Genomic DNA, 15,312 nt, shown 5'->3' on the forward strand with positions numbered 1-15,312 from the left:
GTTCATTTCAGTATCCTGAGACGATCCCTTTTCGATGCTTTTATCTTACTAAGGGGTGAGAAACGGAAGGATGTGTGCATTTCCAGAATTTACTTTATTGTTAAATGTAAACATCTCCTTCTTTCATCTTTCCTCTCACCCCTATTTTGTCGTATTAAATCCAACCTAACATATGTGCAAAAGCGTGGAGGATTTTAGAATGCCTTTGCAAACAATATCTGACTTTTTACAGGTTCTCCAGTTTTGGAGCTTTGATAGTTGCGTTTACTTATTTTCAGAATTTTTTATCTGAGGAAAAACACTGGATTTTTCAAGGGTATTTATGGAAGAAAATCGCAGGGAGTTAGATTTGTACCTCTAGTCTAAGAAGAGATAAAGAGTCATTCCATCCCTATTAAGACGAAGATTGCAATATTTTCTTTTTCGTTTAAGAAGTACAGAGAAAATATAATAATCGTCAAAAAACTCGAAATGGAGATTATGACGAATCTCCACGTCTTATATCTATCTCCCTGAATTCTAAAAACACATTTTTGGAAAATGTCTGTCTGTCTATGACAAAAACGCATTAAGCTAGACGGAGGAAATTTGTAGTATTTTTTAACCAAAGACTTTTTTTTTTGTAGATTTCTATCAAGCTTTGAAGGAAATCCATTCGCAGAAAGTCTGTCTGGCTGTTCGATTACAATTGAACTTTGTAATGACTCCAAAGCGCAAAGAACTAGGCAGATAAAATTTGGTATACAGGTGTGAAACATTATAAATATAGATTTTTTTGGCAAAATTTTAAACCAAATCTGTGAAAGGGTTGATCATCTGATGGTCTGTACTTTCGCATGTATTTATTTAGACACAATAACTTATAAATGGATTGCCTTAAATCAATTAAATTAAATTTATTATCATGTGACTACAACCGTAGTTTTATGTCAAAATTTGGTTTCCTTTGGTCGACATAAAGTCTTTCAAAAATCGTATTCGTACGATCTATTAAGTAAAAGTTTCGATTCACATCAAAGATCGGTATTTCGTATCTATTACGACCTTACCCAAGGTCCATATTTTTATGCGTTATTTTTGGTGGTGGTGGGGAGAATAAGACCTTAATTAAAGAGTGTACGAGAAAGTTTCGTGGAGCTAGTTTTTACCATAAATCCCAAAGATGTAACAGCGCAAAATTATTATGTCCTCTTAAAATAAAAAAAGCAGCTTTTAATTGATACCAATTTAGTAATGGAGAATGCTTTTCTTGAATTTTGGCAATTTTTTAAAAAATATTTCAAACGGTTTTCATTGTTTCATAAAATATTTAATTACAGGATTTCTTTTCCATTGTTGAAGGTTGAGAGAGAAAAATTCTGTTTAATATTTTTATAGTTTATTAGGCATATTAAAAAAAATACGGTTACGGTTAACGCGAAAGTTACAAGATAAATGAATCTGACTATTACCTTTTTACTAGCGCATGATGTCATAAGAGTGTTCACCATAAGAGTGTTTCTATTCAAAACATATACAAAAATATGAAAATTATGCAATTTTAATGTCCCACGAGTGGATGGTTAAAAATAATTTAAATTATTAGATGAACTAGACTAAATTTTAAATATAATCTAATCATAAATATAATCAAAATCTAAATATAATCATCATAATACATATGATATTTTTTTTAATTAAATACAACCAGTATACCAGCGAACTACCTGGTCGTCAAAGGCGGTTAATTATACTATAAAATTTTTTGATAATTCAATTTGACATAAAAAAAAAACTAAATTATTTTTATCAAAAAAAGTTCTTTTACATATGAGCCGAATTTCCCCTTTCCAGGTCCCCTTTCTGATTTCGAAAAATCATATTTAGAATTATGTTTATCTGTGACTTTAAATTATTCAATAAACCAACAGTAAACTATAAACTTCTAACAATTTTCAATTTTTTTGGAAATCGAAGTCTGTTTCTGAGAAGTCCATGACAGTCTATCCGTCCATGTGCAAGTGAAAAAACTTAAAAATTATATGAACCTGACCTAAATTTGTTACATAATTTTACCATCTGAACTGTAGATATGCTTCAGATTTTAAACCGAATGCATAATTTAATCAATTATCAGTTTAGTTTGTCTTTTCATGGTATATCAACGTGCTAACTCAAAAACACAAAGTCTTAGATGCATGAAATTTGGTGTGTGCCTTTTGAGAAACGTGATTTCGTTTGGATTGGAAACTTTTTAGTTAATCGATTAATTCAATTAAATTTCGATCACTAATGAAAGCGTGTTTTTAAAAATTTCTTGCATTATTTTTTAATTTATCGGCGTTAAATAGAAACTTTATGTCGCAAAATATGATTTTCTTACTGAAGTTCTTTTCAGGTGTTTGAGGGCTCTTTGGCACTTTTTAAAAGTCATCGAAATCAGAAATGTTTTCTCCAATATCAAATTTAGAAAAAGTAAATGCCTTTATTTCCCAATTTTCGATATTGTATATTGCTATAAATTTAGATTTCCTGGTTTATATCAGTTTAGTGAAACACAAAAAACTGGTAGCAGAAAATGTTTATTTGAGATAATAAACATTTACCGATATAACAATAGTTTCTTTAACTGCAGGTGTTAAAAAAGAAAGAAAAAAAAACACGTGATAAAATATCCAAGATATCAGAAAGGCTGTTTTTCTCCTGTGGAAGGCGTCCTGTACAAGGCCCATTAGCTCAGTTGGTTAGAGCGTCGTGCTAATAACGCGAAGGTCGTGGGTTCGATCCCCCCATGGGCCATTTCTGTTTTATTTTAAAACATCTCACTTTCAGTTCAATCTGTGTTTTCGGTGGGAATTTTTAATCGATTTTAAACTAACATCTTCACAATCTAAAGATTAGAAGCTTCAGTTATAGTTCTAAACTTAATGAAAATGCAATATTAATTAGCTTTCTTGTTTGTCTGTTCAGTACAAATTTTACAATTGATTAAAAACTTTTATTGTTGACAGATGGAGCCATGCCAAATCATTTGAACATCGGGAAATTAGTTTAAAATTGATTGGGAAATTTCTCACACATAAGACTAAAAAGGCAAAATAATTATTTAAATACATTTTTTTAATATATCATAATTTTAAAACAGACTAAAAAGTTTAAAATAATTTGGCTCAACCCTATACAGAATTATAAGTTCATGCAAATTGTCTAAAAATTTATGATTGTGAATTTATAAAATTTTTAAACAATCTGTATCCGGTTAGGAATTTGTGGAGTTATAGATTTTATGGAACTAGGAGAAATTATTTTATACTTTTTAATCCGTTTTAAAAATTTGGCACATTAACGAAACTTATTTAAATAATTTTTGATACTATTTACACTTTTTTATAAAACACTCTCTCGCACTAAACAATGAAAAGTCTGTAAAATCTCCTTAAAAATGTTTTTTTTTTTAAAAAATTTGAATAAAATTAGAGAATAAATTATATGGTAATGATACCACTAAAAAAGTATTTTTTAAGATTTTAATATGAAAATAAGTTAAAAATGGACTTTATGCGCTAATACATTCTAAAATTAATGAGGGGAAAAAACATCTGAATTTTGATTTACTTATAATAAAAAAATCTTAGAGGAAGTTTTGAAAAACATTTTTTTAATTGAACAAATACAACACAAAAAGCAGCTAGCTACTTTTGAAATATAGCAGCGGCCTTACTATTCGGCCTTTCAGAGCGTTTTGTACAATTTTCAATCACTTATATCGCATGACTTAATTAAATCGAAATATGCCAGCTTGAGAGCATTGATATATTTACAAAATAAAATTCTTGGAAGGCCGAAATAGTAAGTATTAAAATAATATTTTTAAAATAAAAAGAGACTATAAAAGCGTATATAATATATTATGATAACGTTTTTATATATTTTTCTGATTGTCTTACTTGCTAATTCGCACATATTGATCATATTGCTGTTAGTCTTTTTCTTGTCAATAAGTCATTATGTTTTTTTTAAATTATTGCGAGAAATTCTTGATTTCCTAAGAAAATTCGAAAATTATTCTTCTATATTCGTTTACACTCTCTTGTGAAAGGGATATTAAAAATGTCATTTGGCCCATGGGGGGATCGAACCCACGACCTTCGCGTTATTAGCACGACGCTCTAACCAACTGAGCTAATGGGCCGGCACAAACAGCTTTTCTAGGTTGATTTGCAACGGGAAGATATTGGTAGAAGTTTTATTTTAGTTTTCTTCTTGGGTACAGATAATTTGAAGTTATTTTTATTTCCATTACTGATAAAATAATATCACTACATGTGTGTTATCTGTGTTATCATTCCCTACATATCAATTTTACCAACTGTTTCCTATTGTCAATGTATTAAATAGGGTTTCCCATTGTAATCAAAGCGCATTTTCTTTTTGGCAGGATACCATCATTTCCTAAATTTCATTAGGCACTATCTGAGCTTTTATACTATAATTTTTATAAAAGCTGTGTTCTTTGGCATGCGGCAATTTTTCACTAATTTGGGCAGAAGATTAGAGGTGCGCATAAAATTGTGCGGGAAGTAAGTTTTTAATAAAATAATCCAGGCACACTAAAATTTGAAAGGTAAAAAAAAAATTTTTTTTCACCATTTCTATGGGGAAAAAAAACAATAACCTATTTGTAAAGCTTTGAAAATAATAATTGTTTTGGCCAATCAGTGACCGCTTCGAAATTATGGTATAAAATTGTCTGAATAAGTGATAATGAAAGATTCATAAGTTGGTCAGTTTTAATCGTCATATATATATATATATATATATATATATATATATATATATATGGAATTTACGGAAACTGATAACCATAATTATAATATTACCTCACAAAAATGGTTTTTGCATTCTCTTAAAACTCAAGCAAATTAGTTTTCTAATGACATCAGTTTCATTTGAGTACAATGTTTACTTTCTTTTTAGTAAATTTTTTTAATGCAATACATAATTTGCAGCAATCAATTTTTAATATTAAGAAATTTAAACTCATCGTTATCTTTAGTGTCATTCATTTGCTTAAAAAAAATGCTTTCTTCTGACATCAATTTTGAAGTAAGCTATTTACTCGTTTCATTTTTTTTTTCGTAATATATAAATTTAAAAAAAAACTTGTATGCTTTATTACTTGTTCTGACTTATTCAATTTCAATTAAATTCATATTTTTTAGTGATCAAGTGACAAGATAAAACTTAAAAAAAAAAATCATTTCACGTCAATATTTAACTACCTAAAAAACATTGTTAATAATTTGGGTGAACAAGTTGGTCGTCAAAGACTGCTAGTATATAATATATTATGATTTTACACATCGCAAAAATGTTTTTGTCGTGATTTTGTAGTAATAATGTTTGATACAGAAAATGGATCTGATTAAACAGAAAGGCATTTTTCTTATTAAATTTTTCAAATGTATTTTTCGTTCTTGCCTCTGATGGCGTATAACGTGCACCATTAACGTCACTCATCAAAATAAAAATCGCGGGCATGACGTTCAGAATATAAACCTGTTTTGTAGAGTCGGAAACAGCACTTATTAAACAAACTGGTAGTTTTATTTTCGACCTTGTAGCAAGGCCAAGAAAATTATTTTTTTCCCACTCCAAGTTTATACAAGATAAACTGCTGCGTTTAAAACCATTCCCTTTCTATTCTTTGGAATTCTAAAAATGCCTCTGTTCAAACAGGAAAAATAATTGCTTTCCTAATTCGTTGGGTAAAGAAGATCTCCGATGTTAGGAAAGAAGATTACGAGAATTGTTCTTTCAACGACCGGACAAACGGTGACGTAATAGCGTCATCTCTGCGCAAGTGCGGGCTGTGACAAAAGAGGGCATTGCCAACTATTAATTCCGAAATAGATGATAAATTGCAACATTTTTATTTGATTTATACTTCAGACGATTTCAATCTCACGTTGTCTGCTGAACGTGAACTACGATTGCAATAAAGTGATTCCGATTAAATAAGTTAAAAAAATATAAATACGTTTTACTCAATGGCTTACATATGCAATTGATTTTGAAACACAGTTTCGGGATATTTGTTAGTTGTTGCGAAGATCCCGTTGTGATTTCTGTAAGTTATTTTGCATGTCGATGGCATTGCGCCTTCTAGGTTTTGTTTCGCATGCAACGTGGCGAAATCACGTTCGAGATTTCAAAAAATGTGACATAACTAGCTGTTCCTAGAAATAAGGGTAAACACCCTCTGATACAGAGGAATTTTTCAAAACATAGCTTTTGGAAAAATGAAATTGATTGGCAGACGTCTGCGAGGTAGTTGCTGTTAGAGGATGAAGTAATATTGATATCTTTTACGAAATCTGTACTTGCGATGAACTCCTCTCCCAAAATGACAATCGGGTAATGCTGTGAGCATGCATTTGTCAATATGGTGATTTAATGATCATTTTTACTTTCTATCTTGAATCGTACAATATTGAATAGTCAAACAATCAGAGTAGGAGATTTTTGAAGAATCTCCACGTTTCATTCATTCCTACATTCGAAAAAAATATTTTTCTCTTGGAGTCATTGGAAAAATGCATATTTTCAATTATGTCTGTTGGTTTATGAAAATGATAACTGAAAAGCGCTTTGAACTAGACATATGAAATTTGGTATTTGATCTTTTCGACAAATTTGTAGGTTTCTGACAAATTTTGAACGAAATCTATTCAGGGGAAATTTATCTACCCAGCTAACCGATTATAAATGAGCATGGTACATATAAAATGCAAAGAGCTAGATAAATAAAATTTGGTACACAAGTTAAGTATCTAAAATGTAGAATCTTGGTAAAAAAAATGTAGAATTAAATCTGTCTAAGGATTGGAAGTGCCTTTGCATGCATATAAACAAGATAATTAGGAAAGGAAATAATTTATATTGAAGCAAATTGTATGTGATCTTATAACTTCTACTGTAATTTAATGCCAAGTTTTGGTTTCAAATCGTTGCGAAAAATGCGTCCAAAATACATATTCGGTTTTCTTGCAATTTATGTAATAACCGTACGCCAATGATAAATCTCCAAGTTTAGTTATATTAACGCCCCGTTTTAAAGCTACACTACGGGCAGTTTAGGATGGATCTCGTACTTTTGAACTGCGGTCAATGACGAGGACGACACCTGAACTGGCTTCCCCCTCTCCAAACTTTCACACCACACCAGCGGGAAGATGTTTGGCCCCGACGGCTTTAACGTGCACCAGATGCGCTTACACGACGGTTCTTCGGTGAATCGGGTGTCGAACCCGGAAGCCTCTGGCTCCGAAGCCGAGATCTTACCACCAGGCACGATTAATCTTCGCTGATCGTAAGCTAAATTCACGCGATAAATCGATTCTTAGTAATTATTATTCGCCCATGCCCTGCACAAGGAGCCGTTTTCTTTGCTACAGTACTTAATTCTCATATGTGAGACTCAGAAAATGAAAATTTTAGCACTCGCGGCTTTCACGTCGGTGCCCAAGACCTGCAATTTTATGCCGAGGAAGACGATTACAATTTTATTAGAGAATATGCTAGAAAGATTTAAGGAGACCGTTAGTTTTTGTATTAACTTCCCTTTTGTCCAGAAAGAATTTTTCACTCTCGCTGAATTTTGTATGAATTTTCATTTGAACCTGACAGCCTTGCATCAGCCATTATAAAATGTAATGTATAGAATACTCACCCATTTTTGATAAATCTTCTTTTTTTGAATCTATAATAATTAATCTTAATGTGAGTGTAGATGCTTATTCATTTGCAATGTAAATGCCTAGGCATAGGGGTAATGTAAATGCCGGCTTCCTGGCATAGGGGTGGCGCGTCTTCCCCGTGATCTGGGCTTCCCGGTTTGGGCATGGTTGTTCTTCCGTTGTTCTATCTGTGAGGTGTGTGAATGTGCCCTCCTGTAAAAAGGGGTTGTGCAAGCGAATGAGTGATGCGTGAGTAGCTATGACGTACTCTTGGCCCAAGATGACTCTACGATAAAAAAAAGAGGCGCGCCCCCTTAGGCTTAAATCGGCTGTCTTCTAACAACGGGCTTGTCCGTGGCAAGTGCCATAAGAAACAACAATAACAATGTAAATGCCTAAGAAAAAGTCAAATTAAAATGCGGTAATCACCGGGAGTGATGCCCCAAAAATTTTATCGCCTATTTTCTAATAAAGGTATTATCCCAGAAAACGCCTTCCATGGAATTGGCTTACAATAATTACGAAATATTAAACTTTGGCTTGAATCGAGCACTTTTTTTTTTTTTTTTTGCTGAATCTGTCGTGTGATCCTTGGCGAGTTTTATGGCGATTAAATGAATCGCCATAATAAAATCGAATTTCTGTTTTATGCACGTTTGTCCTAACCTATCGAAACAAAAATTTAACACAAAACTACACTTGCAGTTACAAAATCCCATATCAAATTTGATATACTATTTAAATCGCTGTCCTTTTGAGTTATTGCGTTCACATGTTTATAGAAGTACAAACGGTGCATCCTTTGTTGGATTTTGATCAAAATTGGATAGGTGTCTACAGTGTGCATGTTATATTCTCATACCGAATTTCATTCACCTAGATCTCTTCGGGTTTTTATTTGCTGTGTTAACGTAATTGCTACAGTCGGACATACGGACTTTCTCTTAACGGAGGATGCTCAAGATTTTGCTCAAATGAGTTTTTTTGAGCAAGTTTTTGAGTTTGCTCAAAAAAACTCAAAAAATCAAAATGTGCACTAAATTTGTAGATAAAAATCTACAAATTTGGTGCAAATACCGTATACTAAATTTCATCCATCTAGATCAAAGCATTTTCGAGTTATCTTTGTCTCAAATGGACAGACATACGGATATTTTCCAAAATTGTGTTTTTCGGACTCTAAGAGAGGTCTAAAACTTTGAGATTCGTCGAAATCTCGAGTTCATATTTTTTGACGATAACAATACTTTCTCTAGACTTTGTATAAAAAAAAAGTACAAAAAAAACCGGCTAATTTAATGCAGATTGCACACTTATCTGCTAGATACTACATCTATAGTAGGATTTATTATTAATTTTAGTTTCACATTTAATTTCGATAAAAACTTTGGTATGAAAGATATTCGATTAAAAGAAAATCCAAAAACTGTACGTATGGAATAATAATAGAAATAGTGAATCTATTTATCGATTGAGTTAAAATGGGTCGTCTTCCTACGTGGAAAGTAGAATATTTCCAACTTTATTGATTGAAAAAATCGTGCTGTAGGTAAAAGTGAACACACATCAAGATTCGATCTTCTAATATTTGTCTTTTTGATGGGATAGGTACGCCAAGAATGCCGGTTCATGCGTCGATTCGAACTTAATAGTTGTATAAAGCTCTTAACGTCGATTGCCTCTCTCGATGAAATCACGGACCTTCACAAGGACGAGCGGAATTTGAAATGTTTTATTTATAGGATACACAAAGGCATGACCATTGACTCAGCTTCAGATCGCGGTCATTTTTTTCACGCAGTTTTTGAATGCATTAGATTCCATACTTATATGAAGATAACAACTTTTGACTTTGAAAATAATAACACTTTCTCAAGACAGAACTTTACATGGAAAATTTTTTAGTTTTTAAATTTTTGATTTTTGATAATTTTTAATAATTTTTTATAATTGCATGATGTTCAAATCATTACGCATCACGTGAAATGAAGACAGACAAAAAATTTTATCAGATTTTTAATTAGATTAACATACTTGTATTTAGATTTTTAATCAACAATGCATTGAAATATTTGTTTTATCTCGATGTTTGCAAGAAACATTATTCCAAAAAAAAAAAAAAAAAAAAAAACATTTAAATTTTTTAAAAATAATTTTTTAGTGGTTTTAATTTTATTTCCTAGCACATTTTTACGTTCTTATTCACGAAGTATAAAAAAAGTAATCGTTAAAAAATTCGAACTCGAGATTTTGACAAATCTTCATGTTTTAGACCTCCTTGAGTTCGGTAATGCATTTTTGCCCGTTTGTCTGTGACAAATGTAACTTGAAAACGCTTTGAGCTAATCGGATGGAATTTGGAATAATCCCTTTATACCAAATTTATAGATTTCTATTAAATTTTGTGTAGAATCCATTCACACAACACCGCTTCATGCCTCTGCAACTCTAACTTACTGATTATTTAAACAATGTAATGAGCATGAAGTGGGAGAGACATCGAAAGACGCTCATATTTTATCCAACGCTGTGACTAACACCCAAATTGTCCGGCGTCTGACATTTATTGATTGAAATTTGTTAAGAGCATTTTAACATTGGATTTTAAAAAAATTCCGAGAGCAATAAGCTGGTTGAGATTCAAATGGGAAATGGCATTGGCAGAATAAACAGACTTACTATTCGACTGTGATTACAAAATTAAGGGAAAAAATAATTATTAAATTATTAACAAAAAAAAGGCTGCTAGAGGACAGAAATAACAATAAAAAAAATCGAGACAAAAAAATACAAATGAAAGTACAAATAAATGCTATGTACAAACACGGAACTAAACAGAACATAAATATATATATGCATACTACAGTTCTTGGGAATAGTGTCCTTTAAATCTAAACAGATCTTGATTTTTTTCCAGATGACGAATCATTCTCTGAATTTTGATTCTGGATCCTTGAGAAGAGGCAGTAAATACTACGAAACCAAACTTATTCCAGTTCAGATGTTGGCTTGGTAGAATTCATTCAGAACAATTCTGTCTGTCCAACTGTTAAAATATTAATTAATAAGATAAATATCAAATAAAGAGAGCTATATGAATAAAATTCGAGACACAAATTTAAAATATTATTTGATAGTTCAAGTACCTATCCACTTTTGAGAGAAATTCAGCTAAGAGTTTCACCTTATGTCGGTCTTTACTCTCTGAAGTATTTAAATGCAATAACTCAAAAACTTATTGATTTAAATACAGGGGGGTTATAATCAAAGTTTCCCTGTTTAGACCTGCGTAGTGTCCGCTCTAGTGGAAGGATGTCGAAGAAACTTGACGTTTAGGTTGTATGGATCACAGGGAAAAGAAATCTACAATAAAAAAAAATAGTTTAAATTTCGGCTGATAGATGGCGGTTTTCATGTACGATAAAGGCCATTATGCAAATTTAGAACAATTTAAAAAACCGTACTCACTGCCGCAAAATCATTCTTCGCCATGCCATTAGAGATGAAAAGAAGAGCTTTACTGATAAAGATGTTTTATTAGAACAGCAGTAATTTGTCAGCTGCATTGCGAGAATATCGGCGCTTGAAAGACTTACGGAAAGGGCCTATGTCCAGGCAGACTTTGAAAAAGATGATTATTAAATTTGAAGAGACTGGAAAGTTGGGTGTGGTACGAGAAAGAGGACGGAAATGGATTTCAAATGAAATTGCGGAAGAAGTCGCTCTTGCAGTGGTCGAAAGAGCGTCAGATTCGCAATATTCTTCTTCAAGTGGTGGCACGTGATTTGTCCCTCCCTTGATCTACAATACGAAAGGTTCTTCGATCCATTGTAAAGTGGTATCCATACAAGATCCATCATGTGCAAGCACTGAATCCTGCAGACCCGGAGAAACGAAATCAATTTGCTAGAATTTTTTTAGCCAGAATAGTCGTTGACAATTCATGGGCTTGGAACATTTTGTGGTCGGAAATGCTCATTTTATCCTAGGCGGAGCAGTTAATACTCAGAACTGCCACATATGGAGTACTACGAGTCCTAATGATGTGTATGAACAGTCTCTACATCCTGATTACATTACTGTATGGTGTGGTTTTACTGCTGATTTCATTCTTGGTCCCTTTTTTTTTTGAGTAGAACACTCCTCATGGCCCTCAAAGGTGTTAAATTACGGGTGCCCGTTACCGTGACCTTTATCAGCAGCAAGTCATTCCTGCGTTATACAAGAACGAGAATGTTTGGGACTACTGTCTTCATGCAAGATGGTGCACCACATCACATTGCTCGACCAGTAATGGCATTGCTTCGAGCCCACTTTGAAGATCAGCGGGTAATTTCAAGAAGTTTTCCAACTGCCTGGCCTCCACGTTCTCCGGACTTGAATCCCTGTGATTTCTGGTTGTGGGGATTTTTGGAAGATCGTGTCTATGGAGGAAGCATACGGACTCTGCATGAACTGAAAGCAAGCATAACACATCATGTTGCTGCAATTGATCAAGAAACCCTTCGTGCCACTGTTGAACACGCCATAACATGCTTTGAACATGCGCTTGACGTAAATGGAATGCACATTGAACATATATTGTAATTAAAAAAAGTTTTTAAGTTCCAAATTGAGATGTGTGCGTGTGTGTGTTTTATGCGCCGCCTTCTCACCTGGCGGTTGAAATTTGAACTAATTTTTTTTTATTGCAGATTTTTGTACCCCATGATCCATACAATTTAAGAATCAAGTTTCTTCCACATCCTTCCACTAGAGCGGACACTACGTAGGTCTAAACTGGGTAACTTCAATTATAACCATCCTGTATATCAAATTTGGTATGGAGTTTTGCAATTACAAGTGTAGTTCTCAGTCGATTTTCGAATTGAATGCTAAAAATTAATCTCCCCAAAACTACCCAAATATCACATGATAGATTAAATAAACATGCTCAATTCGCGCTAAAGGTTAGTATTTCGTGACTTTCAAACCAATGCCGTTCTCTGAGATAGCACTTTCATTGGAGCGAATGCTAAAAAATAATGGGAAAACCTCTTCCGCTAGTTCTCTAATTTTGATTTTAATATCTTTTTTACATTATCTTTAAACTTATTTTATAACAAAATTTTTCATTGATTAATTATTCATGTTACTCTCTTTCTTTATTAAATAAATGTTTCATGTGCTTGTTATCGTAGTTATAATTAAAAGCACATTTAAAATAATAATACATTGAAATCGAACCGAATCGAACATTGCGGTATGCTCCCATGTTCTGGAATAATGGTTCGAAATTCACAGATAATTCTTTTTTAATTCGCAAGCTTGAAACTACACAAGTAACTCATGTGGCACATAAACCGTTCTTATTACTTATTGTTGACCAGCAGCAGTCAAATGAAAACAAGGCATAACACAATCTGTTCACTGTTTCATCTGTTCAAATTTTTTAGCTACTCCTAATTGAACATTTCGCTTAATTAATTAATTAATTAATTAATGGAGTTGAAGTACATTACTATAAATTCTCGAATGTGGTCCGTCCTACTTCATTCTTTCAGAGAAAAGAAGGTACAAAAGAAATCAAAATTATTGTAAAAGGCGTCGCATAAACATTAAGCAAGCGCCTAAATAGGCTTAACCGTCGCCAAATAGATAACCGCTATGATCTGCATGTGATATCAGATGTTGATATTTTATCTTTCAGAAATATTATCGCATAGAAATTGCTTTTGCGCCAATTTAAAATTCGAAATACTACTTTCTATATGATATCAATTTTTTCCCTACAATTTTTTCATTTGCTTTTAATATTTTCATAAATAATGATTTCACTTCGATATTCATCTGAAACAATGTTAAACTGAAATTCAAACTTATCTTTCCAAACACTCCTTTGTAAGACTTTTCCAGTGTTAAAATATTACTGTCATTACACTTTACATCCAAAGTAAGTTTTCACTTCTGTTTTCATAACCAGTAAAGGCATTTTTTAAAGTAAGTCAAGCGAGGGGTCGGGACTCAAATTCCAGCTGGGAAAAGAAAATGATAATTACAAATAATAATAAAGCTACGATGTTCTGCGAATTCAAAATCCAAATAACATCAGTCACCAACCACATCCGATCAAAGTCCAAACATCGAATTTTCATAAACGGAAAGCTACACTTCATGGACACGAATAATCCAAACCTAACTTTACATTCTCATTATCGAATAAATTTCTACTTTTCATTACAGGTGATAGAAGTCGCGTGCTTCAAATTGAGATAACACGTTATTAGAAAATAGTTTTGAAAAATATGATGAGTGTAGCACTGATGTTCCCGTGTTTTCGAGGATCTAATGTGTCCTCGGTAGTATAGTGGTGAGTATCCCCGCCTGTCACGCGGGAGGCCGGGGTTCGATTCCCCGCCGGGGAGTGAAGATTTTGACAATTTGTTTTGTTGACTCAGGTATAGTACGATAGTCCGAGAAATGAAGTTGCACCTAACATCAGTAACTTAGCTCACTTTTTTCTCCGCATAAAAGACTAATTTTTATGGAAAGAGGAGCTACACTTCAGGGACACGAATAATCCAAACCTAGTTTTACATTCTCATCTATACTTATAATAAAGCTCAATGTGTGTGTGTGTGTGTGTTGGCGCTCTACAGGTCAGGTCATTTGACATACAGCTATCAAATTTGGTACATGTATACCTTAGAGGTCGGGAATGTGCACCTGGGGTCCCTTTTTTTGAAATTTTAATTAGAATTTTAATTATTAGTTAAAAACTAACTTTCCCGCCAAAAAAATCTTCCATTTTCCCCACCGCCAACTTTCAGTTATTTTTTTCTCCCAACAGAATTGAGGCTAGGGTTAACATTTTTCGGCGGATTATTTCAAACGATTCTGTTTATTTTCTTAATGTTTTATGCATTTAAAATTAAACATTGTTAATTAATCCATGTTTCATTCATTCTGAAGTACTTTTGAATTAAAATAACACAGAATAAAGGAAATGAAAAATGTATAATCTGCATAGCGTTACCCCAACTGGCGTAGAAAAATTCACGCACTTGCGTTAACGTAACTGGCGAAGAAAATTCACGCATGCGCATTGTTTTCTGACTGTTGACATGGCAACCAACGGATGATTTAAATTATTTTTAGGTTAGTTGCATGCATTTTTAAGTAAATTGTATTTATGTTAGTTATATATTTTTTGTATATGCTTATAGTTTTAAGTACATCGTTTTTTAAGTAGTTTTTTTTAACCTATTTTTAATGATTTAAATTATTTTTAGGTTAATTGGATGCTTTTGTAATTAAATTGTATTTATGTTAGTTATATACTTTTTTGTATATGCTTATAGTTTTAAGTACATCGTTATTTAAGTATTTTTTTAAACCTGTTTTTGACCGATTATTTTAAACGATTCATTTTATTTTTTTAGTGTTTGATGCATTTAAAATGAAACATTGTTAATGAATCGATCTGTTCATGATGAATCTGAGAAATTTTTGTTGACAAATTCTTGAGATATTACATAAATTAAGAAAGATATTCTTTAGTGCCCATAAAGTCTAAACGCTCAGTGACTCTATTATCAGTAATCATAGTATTAAA

General features: G+C 32.4%; 3 non-coding genes across 3 annotated transcripts; 2 read left to right on the forward strand and 1 right to left on the reverse strand.

The window, feature by feature from the left end:
* Positions 1–2,704: 2,704 nt before the first annotated feature.
* Trnai-aau (transfer RNA isoleucine (anticodon AAU)) lies at positions 2,705–2,778 on the forward strand. Its single transcript has one exon. It is a non-coding gene; the product is annotated as a tRNA-Ile (tRNA).
* Positions 2,779–4,097: 1,319 nt separating this feature from the next.
* On the reverse strand, positions 4,098–4,171 carry Trnai-aau (transfer RNA isoleucine (anticodon AAU)). The gene has a single exon. It is a non-coding gene; the product is annotated as a tRNA-Ile (tRNA).
* A 9,879-nt stretch (positions 4,172–14,050) lies between these two features.
* On the forward strand, positions 14,051–14,122 carry Trnad-guc (transfer RNA aspartic acid (anticodon GUC)). Its single transcript has one exon. It is a non-coding gene; the product is annotated as a tRNA-Asp (tRNA).
* Positions 14,123–15,312: the final 1,190 nt, after the last annotated feature.

This window comes from Argiope bruennichi, chromosome 6 (assembly GCF_947563725.1).
Source record: "Argiope bruennichi chromosome 6, qqArgBrue1.1, whole genome shotgun sequence".
Taxonomy (NCBI): domain Eukaryota; kingdom Metazoa; phylum Arthropoda; class Arachnida; order Araneae; family Araneidae; genus Argiope; species Argiope bruennichi.